This window comes from Aptenodytes forsteri, unplaced genomic scaffold (assembly GCF_000699145.1).
Source record: "Aptenodytes forsteri isolate BGI_AS27 unplaced genomic scaffold, ASM69914v1 Scaffold2, whole genome shotgun sequence".
Classification (NCBI taxonomy): domain Eukaryota; kingdom Metazoa; phylum Chordata; class Aves; order Sphenisciformes; family Spheniscidae; genus Aptenodytes; species Aptenodytes forsteri.
The window spans coordinates 400,745-419,122 of record NW_008795695.1 but is presented as its reverse complement, the minus strand read 5'-3'; the positions used below and the strand labels follow the sequence as shown (position 1 = coordinate 419,122).

At 38.8% G+C, this 18,378-nt stretch overlaps 1 long non-coding RNA gene across 1 annotated transcript in view; it reads right to left on the bottom strand.

Moving 5' to 3' along the window:
- Positions 1-515: 515 nt before the first annotated feature.
- LOC103901943 overlaps positions 516-18,378 on the bottom strand; it is a 104,845-nt gene continuing 86,982 nt past the window's right edge. Inside the window, exon 5 of the long non-coding RNA XR_657758.2 lies at positions 516-1,404. This is a non-coding gene — a long non-coding RNA (uncharacterized LOC103901943). The remainder of the gene's footprint in view (positions 1,405-18,378) is intronic.

Below are 18,378 nucleotides of genomic sequence, written 5' to 3'. Positions count from 1 at the left end.
ATTCAGTTCAAATTTTAATTCTAAATGTTACATGGCATCTAGTCCAATTTTCTAAACATACAAACATGTAACATCCTAATGTTGCACAATGGATGACAGCTTTTTTTCTTTTAGGAACAGTTCTGCTGCTTAACATTTGAAATAGGTATATTTTCCTTTTTCCCCTTCCAGACAAGGAAAGCTCCTTTGGTTCTCTAAATTCTGCGGAGAAACAATCACAGTCCAAAGCTGCTGGTTCCCCTCCGCCTAGGTCCCAAGAGCCTGACTTGTGATTGTTGCTAAAAAACCTCACAAGTTAGGGTCTCAGGGACTAGGAAAAGTCCGATATGATCCAGTAGAATTCGTCTTCCAATAAACTGAATTGCTTAGTAGTCATAATCGTTGTCAGTAAAACTTTCACTGCTATTGTTAAAAACAAAAACAAAACCAAAATAAACCCAAAAACCAATGTCACCCCCAAATCAGCAATCCCTCCTTCCCCCCAAATAAACAAACCACAGTTTCAAGTAGGGGGCAGAAAAGATCAAATAAGCAGGCAAGACACATACATACATTCAAACAATGTATCAGCTGACTGAACAGACTTTTCTTAGAGTATAGTCCTTAACTTTTGAAAAGAAAAAACAAAGAACACAGGAAAAAACCCCTCACTGCCTCGTCTCGCAAGTAGCCATATTATAATGCATCAGAGGGAAGCGTCTAAAAATGGGTTAAAATCTGCTTCCAGCAGATTTGTACAGTAACAATTTTATTCTATTTCCCTTAATGCCTGAAAGAAGGATTAAATGCTTGTTAAGGGGTTTCTAATTGAAATATTTCCCCATTATACTTTTAGTCCTACTGTTCAGGTGGGCCCTGGGTTACAGAGTACTTTAAACCCATTCACGATGCAAGGATAACCCTTTGGGCGTGTATTCACTTTTTGCCTCTTCCCCACGTTCAACATTTAATCCTTCTACAGACTGCTAGCAAAAGCTTCTTCCTTCCCAGTGGCAAAACTAGCTTTCGCTCCATAAGCTGTAGAAAACATTGACATGCAGAGATTGTTGTCACTTGAACCAGATTACTCAAAGCACACATAACTTTCAAATACTGTCGATACAGTAAGAAGAAATGCTCGGACTTCCCAAATAATTTCGTTCTGAAGCCGAACACTTTTAATGGCACGACCACAATCCTGAATTACTTTCGCATTCATTCTCCTCCGATCTTTAGCCTTGTTTGCAGAATGAAAAAGAAAATTTCTACTTTAGGGATGGGATCCACGGTGGCTTTTTTTTTTTTTTTCCCCCCCACTCACCCCAACGCACAAAAAAAAAAAAAAGAAACCGCAGCCATAAAGGTCCTAGCCACTGGAGCAGAATCTGGCATAGAAAACTCAGTGCTCTTCGGGAAGCCGTTCAGCTTTAAAAAGGAAAAAAAGAGAAGAGGGGGGGAAGAATTAGAATCTCTGCTGGTCGAACAGGTGAATCATCCATTTACAAGAAAGCTGTACAGAGCGCTCTGCTGAAGAAAAGATTTGCCAGTGCCCCCCACCCTCACCCTTCACCCTCCCCTCCAGATAGATACTTCAGATTTCAGAACATTTTGGATTATATTATTTCAGCTGATGATATAATGCAACATTATATAAGAGCCGTTTCTTTGTCACTGTGCTCAATCAGTTCAGTTATGCCTCAGACACAAAATAGTTAAACGAAACAAAATATATATATGAGAGAGATATATGCACAAAAATGTTAAACGAAACAAAATATATATATGAGAGAGATATATGTATAGCAGTCCCTAGATTTCATTCAATTTCTGTTTTTAAAGCTGATCATGATTTAACAAACAATTTTGACCACAGCTTTCAAATCAATAATTAGAATGAAATATCTCTCCCCTCTATAAATATGACATTAACATAATTATACCACCCCCATCGCATAGACCCATCCTCTTTAGGGAATACATCTGATGCTCTGAAGATGGAAATCAGTCAGATTTTAGTTGCTCTCAAACGTACCTTTGCTTCTCACTGACTGACTGGCTTTACCTTCCATGCACACACACAGTCACGAGCACACACACGCACACACACACACACATACACATGCGCGCGCATACACACACACACACACACGCACAAAAAGGCAAGGCAAAGCAGCGGATGCTGACTCAGAGCAGTTGTGTGTGGAGGGGGTGGTATCGGCTGGTATTTTCACTGCACTCATCATTAACATTAACTCACTCTCTAGCATCCACCCTCTCTCAGACCTGCTGGACTGCAGCATTTGCATGACGCTGTCACTCTAGCCCTTGTGGGTCAGATGTTAGAAGAAAAAAAAGCCTCAAGGCTCTCATAAGGAATGCCTTCATTTCTTCCAAAGGGTCCCTCTTCTTATTTTTCCACCTTTCTACTTCCTCTGTTGCTGTGTCTCAGTTGTTTGACATCTTTCCGGAAGAAAATGTCTTGAGCTGCAATAAGCCAGTAGTCAGTTGGTCCTCCCCTCACCTCACACTCCTATTCCCACCCCCTTTTTTTCCTAATCAATAAGACAGATCTCCAAATGCAGTTGTGAAAACAGGCTCTGACACACAGACTTTCATCCTCGATCCTCTGTCTCAGGAATAGCAGGCAACCCAGGCTCACACGTGATGTAGAGAGAAATAATGCCAGTAATTCTTGAACAGTCTTAGGAGTTTATTCTACGCCTTCTTCATTTTTTCCTTTGCTCAAATAAATACCGGTGGGAAGGACACACTAGCTCTCAAAAGCTACAAAGATTCATTTCTTCAGAAAATAATGCAAATTAAAAAGACTAATATTAATCTTCCTCAAAATTAATGCTATCTTCCTCCCCCCCTACTCATTGTGCTCTTTATGAGTAGGAATTGTCTCATAGCCAAAACACTGCCAGGGTCTGAATAACCATTCACTGTGCTGAAATCGTGAGTTTCTGGACTTCAATCGGTATTTAACTGGGCTAAGTAATTTTTTTCTTTTTTTTTGTTAAATTTTAGACTTCTTAATTAAAAATAAAATAAAAAATAGAAGCTGCTTGCGTCAGAGGGAGCACTGTGAGAGAACAATGGCAATACACCCGCACCACCACACCGAGTATTGAAAATGCATGTTTGAGCTACGCTTGTGTATTTATCTGCGTGGTATTTGCTCCGTGTTGGTAGAGCAGTCTGCGCACATACACGTACATCGAATACACACATACACACACAGAGAAACTCAAGACGCGTATATAAAATACACAACACAAAACAAAGCACAAAGGCTGTTAACTGAAACACAGGCACAAGTTGTCTGACAGGCTATGAAAATCCACACAGCATAATTATTGTGTGCATTTTTACCTTGTTCCTTTGTTCTTAAGTCAAGGGACTTTAATGACTTACGGTGTTGACAATCTTTCGGCTTTTCCCTTTTTACGCCAACAGTATTTGGGAATTATTTTTCCAGACAATACCACACCACTGTGAATCGCGGTATAAAAATTATTTACCAGAGGGGGGGACAGGTGTAACGCAACTCGCCAGCCAATTCTCAAAGCTGCCTGGTGCCGTAGAAACTCTCGGCGTAGCTGGGCAGGCAGGTCCCAGGATGCAGTGCTACACCGCAGTACCGGCTCAGGTAGCCATTTGGCAACCTGACGGCGGCAGCAAACGTGAAGGGCATCCGCTCGCAGGAAAGGTCCAAAAGAAAACACCGCGCAGCCCCGAAGTAAAGAAACGAAGCCAAAACACCAGGGTACACGCCCTAAGCCCAGTTCGTACGTGCTTATGATCGGTCGCCGTGATGGTAATTAATTTCTTAGGTGAAGGACGGAGGAAAGTAGACAATTAGGAAACAGTTAAGTTTGTAATCTCGGAGAAAGGGAGAGACGGAGACAGACACACACCCACAGACAGAGACAGAGAGCGAGCGGAGAACGCCAAGCACGAGACAACAAAAACAAGACCGAAATCAGATTTGGGAAACTGAAAAAATACAGGATTACAGCATTCAGCTTAGCATTTACTGAGGTATAAAAAAAAATTAACACATGCACAGCATGGCTTAAAATACTTATTGCCATCAATAGTCTGTGACGGATGCCGGCTTCTTACTGCTATACGTACATTAGATTGGTCACCACCTCTTAATCTCCTTTTGCTCAGACCCATCCATTTTTTGCTGCTCCAGCATCTGTGCCCTTTATGCTTTTTTTCTGTATAGTTACCCACAATACGCTGGATAAATTAATGTCATGACCTCGCTATGGCTATCAGACAGAAAAAAAGTCTAGTATTTTAATAATTGAACGTGCGCGTACAGCAAACTGCCTACTGATAGCCCAGCTTTGTGGACTGCCTCCAAAAGCAGCCTTTGCTAGCTCTGCGAATCAGAAACAACAGATGCAAATACTAGCCACATAGCCCCAGCTCTCTGTCTTGCATTTTTTTTTTCCTAAAAAACCCACCCTTTTCAATCTGTGCCATCTCATTTTCCCTGCGTCTGCCCCCCTCAACGGTTAAAAACATTAGCCTGCTGAAATTAGAAGCTTTTGAATAAAAGCATAACAATGAGTGAAAATTATAAATGGCTGCAGATTCTGGAAATTTATATCCAGACGGCGAGTAGGAAAGAGTACCCAGGTTCAAGTGCTGAGCCTCACTCAGGAGCACCTCTGGGGCCAATGGGACTGCAGACTAGATTAAATCAATAGTCGTCTGAAACGAGATGTCGTAATCAATCAGCTCAATTACCAGTGTCATAGATCTGGGCTTAAGGTCTTTCCTGATTCCACTCTTCTAATCATTAACCCTTATACATCCTCAAAATAGGAACTCACGCTTGCTCTGCTGCCCTACCTTTCAGATCATCAAAGTTTAACTTAGCATTTTCCCCTCTTTTTCCCTTTCCCTATTTAAATAATATGAGAATGGGTCAGCAAGAAACATTTTAAATGTGAATATGGCAAGGTTAGATGCACTCCTTTAAATGTACCTATTATATATTTGCTGTGTGTGCGCTTATATATTATTATTATGCCTCCGGGAGTGGCTGGGTGGATCAAAGACTGCTGTTTAATTAACATTCAACTCAGCTGTTTCCTTGGAGATTAAAAATAGAAGACTAGTTGAATTAAACTGAAGCCGTTCATTCCTTTCACTAATCCAATATTATAGAACTCCTCTCCCCTCAACCTAGTTAGGAACAACTCATTTCTGGTTAATCAACCACTAGGAAAATCCATTTTCAGTTTGAGGGTAAGTGTGAAAAAGTTGGAAAGACATTTTCGTAGGCATGTCTGAATTTCACAGAATTGCCCAATCATTTACATTTTGCATCCACAGTACAGTAAATCCCCATGTGATGCAAGGAGAAAAGGACCATCCAGTTTGAATACGAGCAGAGCCACTTTAAAATCTTGCCTGTAATTACTACGCGCTGTATGAAGACTAAATGTCATCCATTTAACTTGTTTTTACTCCTGTGCAGGTCCTGAAAAGATCAAAAAGGTTTTCACAAAAATGCTCAAGCAATCGTCACATATCCTTCTCTCAGTTTCTCAGAAGGAAAGAAAGTATCCAGGCAGCAAGTATCCAGAATTTTGGATTTAAATTTGATTTATTCTGCTGATAGACTCAAATAATAATAGTGAAAGAAAACCCCATTACATTTACAGTTACATCACTGTCTGTACACACTGCCTCTGTTTCCAGGCAGAACCACACCTTTTGTAACCATAGATCTGCTTTTCAGCTGGAGAGACTGAACGCACAGCTTTAGTCCCCGCAGCCCTGTGAATGTCGAATAGCAGAATTAGCCCCCGTGCCACGACAATGATATTCTGGGGAGGAATTTGTGCTCCTAGAGGTGCTAGGAGTGGATATGGGACAGGGGCAGCAAATAGGTGTTTCAAAGCAGAGGCTGAGGCCAGGGGTCTGGCTGCAGGGAGGGCACCTGCCAGGGCAGGGTGCCGTGCTATCCAAGACAGGTTATAATTGGAGATCGATTGCTGGATTTAATGACCCAGCTGTTTTCATTAGTAGAAATGTAAAAAATTGGTCTAGAAAATTATTCAGCTGCTAGCATAGGCGCTTTTTAACAGGCTTATACCTCAGCCAGGAGCGACTTTGTTGCAGTAACTGACCTCTCACAGATGGAAAAAAATGACCTCAGCTTTGCTTCTTTTCTGGGAAAGATTTAGCTGACAGTGGGATGAGATACAAAAAGAACCTTAATTCTGTCCTTTAGTAATGCTAAATGAATGCAATGCACCAGACACCACCTTAAACTGGATGAAGGGTACTGCTCAGTTTTGCAGGCAGCGGTTAAGACTGTAAGCATCATCCACAAGGGGACAGCATTCACATCCACACTAGAAAGATGCAGTTTGTGTACATGAAGAACAGAATGAGAGTAGCAGCCATTGCTGAAACCACCCCCAAAAAAAAAAAGAAAAAAAAAAGGCATTTCCTGGATTATTACTTATGGACAGAGAGGGAGGAGAGGTGAGGTTGGACTTGGATGTCAGATATCAAGTAGCAGCCATTGCTGAAAACACCCCAAAAAAAAAAAAGAAAAAAAAAAGGCATTTCCTGGATTATTACTTATGGACAGAGAGGGAGGAGAGGTGAGGTTGGACTTGGATGTCAGATATCAAAACCCATTCAAAGACAGGATAAGCCTTTTGTTTCTTAGACAGCAAGAGTAAGGTAATTCACAATATTAATACAAACTTTGTGTGAAAGACAAGGATTCTCTGGAATAACAAATAATAATGTTACGAGAATGTGATGACAAGAATTAGATACTATTGGAGCAAAATCAGAACGTGTCTAACACGAAGGGAGAAATGCACGAATATCAAACGTTACTCTGATTTTACAGTTCTCATCTTCATATTCTCAGTGTGCTCCGACTGGGAGGTAACACCCTCATCCCTCTTCTTTTTCTAGGAGCAAAAGTTTCTTCATCATAGTGCACATGAAAGGGATATCCATTAAAATAAAAGGTTTAGCTTCCTTTAATGTAGCATTTAAACGACTTAGAAGAATGAGACTGTTAGAGTGACCTGTGTCTAAGCATATGCCATAGTTTTGTACGATTGTCCATGATATCTTCTCACCTCTCTGATGAACAGCAGGGGGATAAAGACCTCAGAAAAATCCCACAGCTATCTAGTCCCAGATCTATCACAAAAATCTACCCTCTTAATTTCTTGTTTAGAAACGCTACTCCCAGATTTGCCTTATTTTTTAGTAACAGTGCCTTTTGTAACTTAGCTGAAATTCCCACCTGATCATGAGGTATTAAAAATGCATATAGCCTACACAATCTATTACAGAAAGGAAATCACACAAATAAAAATACAGAGAAACAGCAATATCGTTCTCTCCCTATGCAAGCTCCTTCTTGCTCGAGAAATGCTATTATACCATCTCCTTGCTGACTTGTCAATTTACCTGCCCTTTATTAAAACACAGACATATGACAGCAGAAATTATTGCAGTCTGAATTACTTTGAAAGTATATGAATACTATTCAATAGACCTTGATTTCACTGACATTTTCAATTAAAAAGTAATTATTTGTGAAAACTAACCACTATGATATTTATTCTTTTTTGACCTATGTTTTCTTGAGCTTCAAAAGCATGAAATAATGAATGAATGAATCAACTCTTCTATTTATGAACACTTTTTATACTTACTTCACTAATTGCTTTGTGTTACTGCTTAATACATTATCAGCACAATGTGAAGAAAGGGCCTGGTACTAAAATGAAATTCCAACTGTTCATAAAACTGGTTTTGACTAAACAGTCAAGTTTGCATTTGCAGTCTGTTCAATAAGAAAGACATAAAGTGCCAAGCACTATTTTAAAAATCCCGCTTCATAAATTTTCCAGTATGACATTTTTACTCTGTTCCTACTAATTAGGTATACATGTATATAGAGAGAGATATATATAAAAAATCAACAAAAACGTAAGATTACGTGGAACAAGATGGCCAAAATATCTTGTTTATTCCCAGAAGGCACCCCTCCATGCTGGTTTCACACTATTATTGCAATCATCCGTGGGCCCGATCCTGCAAATAGGGCAATTCAGGTAACTTTATTCGGATGGATAGTGTCTCAGAAATGATCCGAACTATTTTTCTGAGCACCGATTCTTGGATACGTATATGTCAAATAAGATTCAGAGTTTATAAAAGGAAATTAAAGGCATTCTGTACATACCGTAAACAGTAACAGAATGTACAGAATTCTGCTATAGAAAAAAACCCTCCTATTTTCTTAACAATGTGATTTGAAGATAAACATTTGTGAGAAACATTCGGACACACCATTTCTACAGCCTTGTTTTAAGAGGTTTCAAAAGTAGGCTGGGAAAAGCAAAGCATTTTAATAAGAAAATACAAAATAGCATGTTCAATGCCTGCAAAGCCTGAATATTTTAAATTTTCTAGACAGTGAAGGTTAAAGCTATCCTGCATTCTCATAGTTCTCTCTCTCCTTTCAATCAATCTCATTGATTTTTTTTAAGGGTCAGAGGCTATACCTTCATTGATCAAAGAAACAGCCTGACACAGCGAAAGAGTCTGCCAATTCCAGACAGATCAATCACACCTTTGTCTGCTTTTGATACATTATGGTTATTTATTCTGCATCACCATGACTTTCTGTCGCATGGCTCTTAATGTAATAATGCTGCTCAGGGACAACAATAAAAAAGGGGGGAGGGGAAACATTCTATTTAAAATATTTTAAGCCTCTCTCTGGTATTTCTGAAGGTGGCTTATGATGGAACTTGGCCAACTTGTTTGATTTCATTTTTGCCTTGAAAAAGAACTCCTGTTCTGGTATTTATCTCTCCTTGGTCAGTGTTTTGTAGGATTTTATAAAGGCAATCCTTTGAAAAATATTTGTGCAAACTGTTTTTAGAAAAGCAATTAGATCTTGATAGGACAACGAATATGATCTAATCACAACCATGATTTTCCACGTTTATACACTGTTTTAGAAATGTTTTAATAAATAGAATGTAACTGATACCCGGCTACAGCTACTGACTGCTTTATGACTGTAAAATGAAACTAAATGGTCAGCCTAAAATAATTGCTAGGAAATATTGTTGAATAAACAGGTATAAGTGCTGAAAAGCTCCTGGCTTTGCAAACTATTATGCTGAAAGCCAGCTAAAGCTTTAAAAAATGCACTATATGCTTACTGTCTGTCGTGACTGAAAGTTATATGCTATTATTTATCTTTCCATAGCATCTGCAAGAAGCCTTTAAAACTAGTGTTGGTCTAATATCAAATCTATTGTTCACATTTGGTAGCCTATCACTTCACAAGCAGTTGCACTACTTAAGAGAAATCACTTGTGGGTCTTGTGATGTTTGTTATAAGTAAAAGCATTAAAATGCACTTCTAAAGGTGAAACTGTAGCCTAAGAGAAGTCAGTGGCAAAATGCCCGGTGACTTCAGTGGAGTCGGGACTTCACTGCAAGAAGTTATGTCTCAACTCCTTCAAGTCAAGCTACCTTCAGTAGAAAAGGCAGCTCATGGGATTTCATACTCTTCTAAAGAATTTAAAAAAAATTAACACATTTCATCACAACAAGCTGTGATGAGCTCTACGCACCATGCAGCCCTAGCAAAGACAGTGGAACTGTTCAGTAAAATTAAGCATGTAAATTTTTGCAGAATCAGGATATCAGGTAATAAGACATAATCACCATCTTGAAGAAATTATTCACCTACATCGTTAGAACATTAAAATAAGATATACGATAATCCAAACACTTGGCATTAGTTTCTGATTTCATTGTGCCTGCTCTGTAAATTATTGTGTACCCGATTTACAATTACATCAGCATTATTATGTAGAGCAAAAGGTAAGTGGTATACAAAGCTGAAATATTAAACCCATTAAAAAGTTATGAGTCTGACAGAGTCCCTACATGTATTTGTGTGCATGCCAAGAAACGCATTTTAAAACCTTAACTAAAGGAAACTGCCTTCCAGTGATAAACTGCAATGCCTAAAAGACATTGCTAAAATGCTACCGCCACTCCCAAAGGCCAAGAAACCTTAAAAATGGTTGCTGGCTGACAGCATTACACAAAAACATACAGTTTCTTCTGTAAAGAAATAAAGCTGAATGCGCAACATTTCAGAGAAGTTTTGAATAAGTCTATTTGTCCGGTTTACTTTGCAAAGGATCTGTAGAAAACAGCACCATAAACACTTTCAGTCCCCACACAAGGGCTAAACAAAGAGTCCTCTTTCTAGCCATTTAATCCAGTAATTTATTTTTTCAACCATCACATAAATCGAAACACAGCTGTAACCAATGACTTGCAGATCCAGTTCCCTGCCAGCTGGATCCTGTTCTGCTGAAGCAGCAAGATTTTTACATTGTTCACTTCTGTACATCTGGAGAAATCATTTGGGTTCAAAGGTGACTAGAAAAGCTCTTTAAATAAACTCAACCAACAGTGAAGAGAGGCCTAAGTATCTACAAAAGCTACATGGAGTTCCATTTTAAAAGTTCTTTTTTTCAAATTAGCGCATAGAGCAGTTTGCGTCTTTAAACATTTTATGATTATGACATTTTAATTGAATTATACACTCAAATACGTATTTTGATAATAAAGAAACGTTTACTATTTCCCAAGAACTTTCAAACACAGTGTCAATACTCAAAAGTGATCACAGTCAATAGTTTGTGTACTTCTTTTAATTGAATTCTTCACTCAAATACATATTTTGATAATAAAGAAACGTTTACTATTTCCCAAGAACTTTCAAACACAGTGTCAATACTCAAAAGTGATCACAGTCAATAGTTTGTGTACTTCTCACATTTAAAAGAATCATCAGAAAAATAGTGTTGGAATGAAATAAAATATCAAAAATATACCTCAATGCATGCATCTTAGCTGTTGCCTTAAATGCCGCTCGACTTCAAATTAAACAAAAGCAAACAATAAGAAAGCATATACTGTACTTAGACATGCGGAACCTGAAATCTCTTAGAAGTTAATCCTTAAAATAGCCTTACTTCAAAAAGTCCGCATCATCCCTTACTGCATGAGTCTGCTAGTTAAGTAACAAAGATGTCCCTGACATTTAAAACTGCACACAGTAAATTGATTACAATGCATCATTTCCTTTAGACAAGCAATCACAAAGCAAACCAACTGAATCTTTCAGAGGTAAATAACAATGAACATTGAAGGCTCATATAATCTGTATCTTTGATTACTTTTCAGACAAAACAGACGCTCAAAGACGTTTACAATGGAGGGGTTTCGTGCCTAGCCCAGGCCCCACTAACAAAAATACTTACAGCATTGAAAGTCCCTATGCTAGGTCTTATTTGCAAATTCATAAGCATGCACTCTCGATTACAAAATAAACCAAAATTTGTCATTGGATATGTGTTTCTCTTCAAGCAGGTAAGCAGGACACATCCAGAACATGCCCCAATTGCTTAGGTAAAGATGTAGTTCCTTTACTGCACATTATTAAAAGGTATTTCAAAATTCAATTAGGGTTTGCTACTGTAATTGCTTCTTTTCCTTTTTTAATACTTACTGTTCTAGCTGGTTTGAAACAATGCTGATAAAAGTATCCTGCCACTCTGGCCACATCTCTGTGCTGGCTTCATGTTATTGCCCGTTATCTCCTCCTCACAGATTAACTGAGTAGCTACCTCACCTTCAGCTCTTGCTTCTTGTTGTCTACTCTTGCCTGCGCTTCCCCCCTTCACTCATAATTATAGGAATGCACTGTTAAATATGCTATCTGTGCTCTATTGTGAAAATAGGAGCATTTAAAAAGTAAAAATAAAAAAAAGGAAAATATCCTGTCTTTAAAAGCCAGATAAACAAGATAAATCACCTGCAAAAATTAACATGCACAACTCATAACCAGGTAATTACTACATCGCTCTGGGGCAAACTTCAGGGTATTTAGACATGCATTTCTGTCCATTAACATGTATAGATTTACGTAAACATGCTAAAATTAAAAGTATCTAGTTTGCACTTAATTACAATGTTTCCGGAAAGCTTTTTCCCTTCAGTTCCTGATGTGTATTTACCCTTAACTATCATTGAGTTTTTGCCTGATAACTAATGTAAGTATCACAAAAGGGAGTGAATTTTGACAGAACGTCAATAATTGAGCCAAATAATTGAGCTTCTGCACTGTCTCCCATGATCAACTTTGCCAAAATCATCAGCACAATTCAACAGCATAAACTTTATTTACCATCCCTTCACCACAGTTCTTTCATTTCACCTCCAACAGCCCTCTTTAGTTCAGACTCTCTCTTGTCAAAACTATATGCCTCCATTTTTAATAAACAGATTAGGATTTATTATCCAATTCAGACATCACTTATGGTCCATTATGTAACATTGTCTGCCTGCCTGCCTGCCTAGGGTTTCAGGTAAGTTAGATCTGGGTAACTTTGAGTCACAGTCTGAAATACACCCTTCAGAGGCCTGGGACAGTCTAGGAAAAGTAAAGTAGCCTGGAGAGAGGTATTATACTTTTGTTAGGTGCCTTTCGTTGCTTAGAAAACCTCGCTTAACTCTTTCACATCGCAGTTGGCAGTACAGGTGGTATTGTGATTTATCCAGGAATGTAACTCCCATGGCAGACCCTGAGGCAAAGGCTTTGGTGTTTTTTATATATCTGGTTTAAAACCTAAGCCCTGCCAAATGAATCTCCCAACTGGAAATCCAACTCACTGAGCTAGAAAGACTAAATCAGATCTTTTTAGATCTGACATGCCAATTTCAGAATGTGCTAAGCCAGATCTTCCAATTATCTGAATTTTTGTTTGGCAAATGTTATGGGTGCTTCTACCTAGGGGTTTGGGTAATTATGCTTACCTTCTATAAGGCATTTAATTATGCCAGTTTACATTACAGAGAGTCCTTTATGTAACTTGTACCACTGGGTGCTCTGCAGCTGGGATGAACAACTTTCTAAGGCTGGGGTGCCAGACTTCACATACGTCTCCTGTATTAAAGACATAGCTTGTCAATAGAAACTGAACAGGGAGCCAGAAGCTGCTGCCATTTAAAGATGAGTGATGTTGCCAATCACCTTTTTGGCAGACTCTTGCTCCCGTGCAAGGCAGCAATTCCCATTTGCCAGTTCTCAGTGAGTGTGCAACCCAGGACCTTCACCCTGTAGCGTAAATCAGGACATCTGCCAGAAGAGGTGGTCCTTTCTGCCCTCCATCCTGACCTCAGTCATTTCTTCCTCCACCTTGTTTGAGCTGACACTTGCATCTTACAGCTGCATCGTAAAGCAGATTAGGGAACCGACCCAAAAAGCAAACCAGAAGAAATATGAGATTAGTTTGCAGCTGGATCACTCCTCAGTCTGGTTCATTAAACAGCCACATAAACTAAGTGCCAGGACAAAAGGCCAGGTGGAAATGAGTGCCACTGGCAAGAGGATGGAGTTCTCCTTTCGGAGGCAACCTGAACTTAGGCAGAATATAAGTGGCCCTATACCTTGTTGGAACCAGGAGCTATGTGAACTGTGGCCTCTCAGTCACCTCTTTAGGACTCTAAGGGTCCCCATCTTCTGTCTGTGCACTAGCCTTACTACACTCCCTGGCATCCATGTTGAACCCTGCAATACAAAATTAAAAATACTGTCTGAAGCAAAGATATGAGATGGTATTACAACCAGAGAGAAATTAGAAGATACAGGCAGAGGATAAAAGACTAGACACTCTAGGAAGTATCATGTAGAAGGCTGTTCAAGGTGGTCAGAATAGGAAATGAGATATTAACAACAGTCAAGTAATACATCAAGGCTATAAATAACTGTGAAATCAGGTATTATCAGTAATTATACAATACACAAAGGAGGTGCTCAGAGATTCCAGTATACTTGAAATGCAAATTACTGCAGAGCTAAGGAAAGTTGTGACAACAGATTTAAAACCAAAATTAGATCTCTGATTTTCAGACACTATGAAGAAGTTTATTTGAACTTTGCTAAAAAGGGCTTAAATGTACCATATACATATAATTACTTGTACAGTCTTCTCCTTGCATGCATCTCATTCCACTTATCCAATTTAGAACAACGTTCTCAGTCATTTATTTACACAGATAAAATAGACTGGCTTAGGGTTTTCATAAAGTCCATTATAGCCATAAACCATACAGAGAGAATCAATAAATTGTATGTTATCTCCATATACCATTCAGCATTTTGCTTTTTTTTTTTTTTTGATAAGTAACACGCCTATCACTGATGTAGTCAGTACACTTTGCATTGGATTTTGATCTACAGGCACACACCACAAGGCAAACATATGCCTTTTCCTTCACAAATAAAGTGCCATCAGACACTGCATCCGTGTTTGTAAATCATTTTCTAGATGCTGTGTTCTCACATGTGCAATCTGAGAGCAACAACACAAGACGAAACGTATCATTGTGAAACATATCACATCCATTACTTATGAAAAAAAAAGGTGGAATGGCACGATCCACAGCTAGGTCTACGTTATGCCCTGAATTACTAAGCAGAACATCTCATCACAATGACTGAGCATTCAGCCCAAAAAGGACCATGCCTCTCTAGGGATGACAGTATTTGCAAGTGCATCAGAAATCCACGTGATGCATGCATGCGACAGACTCTGCCTGGGAAACCACCAGCTGGCTGAAAGAGACCAGCAATGTGTGCAACCGGGCAGCTTAAAGAATTATTGCACGTACAGAAAAAAACCTTCCCAAGTTCACACTAATTTACCTTTGAAATAGCCCCCAAAACATAGCTTCCTTTTTAATAAAGTAAATTTGACATACAATGTTAGCTTAAAGCACTTCATTTGCTCATCCTCGAGAGGATATGGCCTTGAGCATGGACCTGAGGAGATGTAGGTATCAGAGAATAAAGGCATCTTTTCTTCATCTTGATTATTAGGTTGCAATGGCACCTTGAAAGGCACAGTTTCCTGTGAGAAATCCTGCTGCATGAGCCTTGGCTTTGCCTTCCCAGGGTCCAAAACTGCAGCTTAGACAGCAACACAAGGAAATCTAGTAAATCCTTCTTAATACACCTGTTTTCTCCATGAAGAAGTGAAAGCTGCACTATACTTGAAAAAATATGCTTCCATGCCAGTAGGAGAGATGCCTGTAGGATAACCAGCAATAGGAGGAACGCAAATTTTAGTCTGTTATATAGCATAAAAAAAGGCCATAATGGGTTAGATCCAAGGGCCTCCTTGCTCAACATCCTGTCTTCAACACTGCATATAAACGGATGCCACAGGTCTTCCTTTGAATTAGATAAGCACAGATGATCCCTCTAGCAAAAGATTATGAGGTGGCTATAAGGAAAGAGAACTGGTTTGGATATTACTAAGAGAGTTGCCAGGTGGGAAAAATGAAATAGCACAGAATTGTAGTAACATGTTTTCTGGAATTGAAGGAGGACAGAGGGTACATAGGACAAGTAATGGTATAACATGCTGTTCTTCTATACTCACTAAAACCTCCCTGTTTCCCAGCTTCTCTCTGTTTTCCATGGATATTATTACAGTGATTTCAAAGCCTCTTTGCAATTGTTTCATAAAGGTCAAATTCCACGCTATGTTCAACATGAGCAGTGGTAACCACGCTGCCTTTGAACATAAGTTCTCTGGTGCAAGGAATCTCACGTTACCAATACTTGAACTACTTCGTACAGTCAGCCCCTGAAGTTTGCCGAGTGCAGGTACCCCAGAATACAAAGAAATAAAGCCAACAAAACCCAACAACAATAACAGCTAGGCAACAGTAACGTGTTTTTTAACAATTACTTATGTTTTCTCTCTCCATCCTGGGATCCTTTGGGATCCTTCCTGGGAGCTTTGCAAAGAGAGAAAAGTTATAAATGCAACTCCTAATGACAAAATCAGGTATTTCAACTACATCTGGGAAGTTTAGAAAGCCAGTTTGATGATACTTTCTCTAGGTGAGTCTGATAAAACATAGCTAAAAGCTATTATGCCCTACATGTCATAAAATATGTAACTGACTATTTTAAAGAGAGAATTATTCCACTAATAAAATATACAGGAAGCTAAGCAAATATACTACTATATTACACTACTGGACCATTAAAGTTCTTCATAAAGCCATAAGCCAGCAACTGAGAGATTCTTATAGATTTTCCTTTATTAGACAGAAATTTTATACCTCTGTACAGGGTACAGACACAGTAAGTATAGTTATTTGAAAAATGAATTACCAAAATTTTCTGTGGATTTTAGTTAGGTAACTGCAGGCCTTCCTCAGTTGCAAACTCTGATCTAGCCACATGTGTTAGTTCCCAGATTTATAAAGTGGTTCAATCCAACACAGAAGTGACAGACTGCTTTGCTAAATCCACCTGCAAGAGAAGTGTCATGTGACCCTTTTCCATAGAAAAGTGGCACTATGAAGCCTTGATGATATTAGAGTTTTTCAAAAGCGTGTTGAAGCACAGTATTTTTTCAGCCTGCCAAACAGTGCCATTACACTTGCTTCATTCTTAAAATTCAGCAAATGAGTCAACAAGCATTTTCATTATTCAGTGAGCAGTATGAGAAAGCGTGAGGCAAACAATACATGAAGACAGGTTTATAACTTCTACCTCTCCATCAATTCTTACAGATTTCAATTGTTTAAAATTGTCTTCTGCACTCCTGTCACTACTTTAGCTAGTGACCTCATAGCAGCAGCTTTCAATTGTAAATACCAGGCATTCACCCCTCAATAAATGCACAGGAAGTCACATTACATCAACACACAGTTTCACCTTATTCCCAGGGAAAACTACTTTTCGAACTGTCTTAGTATTCATATTCATGTATTCCCAGTTTATGAGTGGGGTAAATGAGCACTAAAAATATTCTGTTCATCATTAATCTCATTTCTTACCACTTTTTCTACCATTTTTGGAAAAAGAAAAATACAGTATTTTGCATTCCTTGAAAACCAACATCCATTTGGAGGAAAAAAAAAACACAAAAAAAAGTAAAGAAAGACCATAAAGTATCAAGCGGCACTCCACATTCATTCATCTACAGTCTTGGTGCGATAATTAGTGCTCATGATCGTGTGTCCCTAAGTTCCTCCTGTGAACTCTAAGTTCCTCCAGGTTGTATTCTGCTCTTAACAGGCAAAAATTAATTGACTTGTCTAATCTGAAGACAGGATTTTTCTTTTGATTTGCAAGAGTTTCAAATATGATGTTAATAGGTGTGGGAATAAAATCTACAGTACCTATGTACTTATTTCCCAAAGGGATAAAATAGACTTGATGGAACAATAACATTTCTTTCACAGACCACCCTTTCACTTCAAAATAAATCAGCTAAATTGATCTCAAGCAAAGGATTTATCTGTGCAAACCCAGTCATGTCATTCATTAAGGTCTACTCACTCCTTTATTTCAGGACTACAGTCAGAATTTACCAAAATTGGCATTGAACATCAATGTTATTTCCCTGTATCCACAGTAGGAAATAGCAGTACTTGAGATGACACTCAAGCATGGTAAGCACGGATAAATGCTGACTTTTACTGAGGACCACTGTAGGTTAGTGGAAGGAGGTGTTGTGGTATCCTTAACACAAGATTAATGAATCTTACTGTTATTCTAAAGCAGTCCTGAGTAATGGTTTAAAATGAGCATTGAAATAATTAGAATCAAAGATTGTCAGCGGAAGTGTGGAAATAAAAACGTCATCCATTGTTTTACAGAAGATGATTAATCAAGTTGAATGAAATTGGTAATATTTTAAGTGACTGTAACTAGTAATTTTTTAAGTGAGCATATGCAGACCGTAAATGAAATTCAAGTTTTGAAGAGTCTGTCATAGTTGTACAAAACCTGTTTTCTGAATTTAGGTATGTACATAAACAGTCTGCATTGAAGTGATTTTCATCCAATCCATGCATAAATGACCACCATGCTCTTAGCAGCTCTGAAAGGAGATCAGTGGGAAAAGCAGAGTGATAGGTATCAGTGCCAGCTTGGTGAGCAATACCAGTATGCACTTTACAGACTAAATGGGGAAGACACAACACTGATCAGGAATTAACAAAAAGTAAATTAATTGGTGGGGTCCTGAATGTCACAATTCTACTTCATATCTGGGTATACAAACATGATGTGAACATGTCTATCTGCAAGTAAAGAATATTTGAACTTAATTTTGGATAACAATTAAGTTAATTTTACATTTTGCAGGGAATAACCTGCTGTCGTGGTTTAACCCCAGCTGGCAACTAAGCACCACCCGGCCGCACGCTCACTCCCCGCCCCTCCCCCCCCCCCCCCCGCGCGGTGGGGGGGGGCAGCAG